Raw genomic sequence first — 1,733 nt, 5'->3', positions numbered from 1 at the left:
TTGAGCTGCAAAACATAAGAACAAGTAATGAGCATCAAAGACCACCGAGAATGAATAAAACATGAAGCACAATGAACAATCATGCAAAGTGAATTTTTTGCTTCTAAAAGATGGGTGAATCATAGTAAAAAACTAGACAGCATAAAGCAAAAAAACACCTATACTATTGTGAAAATTAAACCACTTGAAATTTCAATTTTATGCATGAAATACAAGCAATCAATTATGACCCTACGCTAATGCAAGTTCATAAACCTATTAGCCTAAATACTATGTAACCAATATTAATAAATCATTCAAGTCTACATGTCTACGGGCTGTGAAAAAGCTCGTAATCTATTTAGTACATTGTTAAAGCTTTTTGAAGCTCATGGAAGTTTTGTTTTTTGTCATTCATTGAAAAAATTAAAGCACAACACAAGGCTACCACCCCAAGGCAAGTCTAGGTGCGACTCTCGGCTCCTTGAACCCTCAATAAGGCGTTCCAAAATCCTATTAGCCTACCAAGGCGACGGGTAATCCTTATCAGCCCAGGGTATTGGTTTAGGGCCTTGACCAAGCAAGCCAAGGTGATTCCCCTCGCTTGCCAAGTGCTAATAAGGCGCTAGGCTTGACATAGACACAACATAACATAGAAATTTTCTTTTTATGTGTCTAGTAGCATTTTTGCTACTTTTTTAGACACTTTTTTGCTTCATTGATTCATTTTTTAGCACTTTTTTATTTCTTCCAAGATGAGATGCTAATGGAAATTGGACTCAAGGAGTAAAGCCTAATCATAGCCCTAGGTCCTGTTAAGACTATCACTAATAGTCTAGGGCTAATGAGAAATGAGCCTACATTAATCTAAGGTCAAGGCCAATTACCTATGATTAGGACACATAAAACCTAATTTTTTGATGAGTTAATTTTCACAAAGCAAAACGCACACTATAATTACCACATGTCAATTATGGCACTTCATCAATAGCTACACACACGAGGTGAATGGTGCTAGAGCTTCATAAAACCTATCTATACACAAGCAAAGAATATGGCACACACACAAATTACAAGATTAAGACCCAACTTAATCAACCTAATTTGTGATACTAAATATCGCAAATCAATTGCTCATAGAGAGATAAGAGTGGTTACTAGCAAGAAGTACATACATCTCTCAAATCTAGAATAATGAAAGTGTAATACTACTTCATGACAAGATGAAATGTAGAGAAGAAGAGACTAATGAGAAAATAAGGATTAGATAAATCAAGAAAAGCTTAATTTAATTACAATGGTTAGCATTAGCCTCTCAACCATAGACATTAAGTTCAAGGCTAGGACAAAGAGTGAACACTCTAGAGGGAGCTCTCAAAAGTGGATCCTCAAGAGTGGATACTCAAGAATGAAATCTCCTTGCCTAAAGGCTTCCTTTTAAGGTCTTTCACCACAATCCCTTCTACTATGGGTTTAAGCTTGAGCCCTCAAACTACCATTTACAATTTTGGAAATCCAAGTGAGCCCGAGACTTATACAAAGTGAGTGGAAAATATTGTGACATCCATAGCCCGCTTGATGCATATTCGGTGTAGCTTGTGTTAGCCGCTGCTAGCATTCCCCCCTTCCTAATTTGGTGCACGTCCTTGTGTGCCGGTGAAGCAAGACACAGTGACATGGTAGAAAGCAAGTCCATGGAAGAAATGTGGAGCTGCAAAACATAAGAACAAGTAATGAGCATCAAAGACCACCGA

Source organism: Adiantum capillus-veneris, chromosome 24 (assembly GCF_014529385.1).
Source record: "Adiantum capillus-veneris isolate H3 chromosome 24, ASM1452938v2, whole genome shotgun sequence".
Classification (NCBI taxonomy): Eukaryota; Viridiplantae; Streptophyta; class Polypodiopsida; order Polypodiales; family Pteridaceae; genus Adiantum; species Adiantum capillus-veneris.
The sequence above is the reverse complement of the archived record's forward strand: the minus strand, read 5'-3'. Positions refer to the sequence as shown.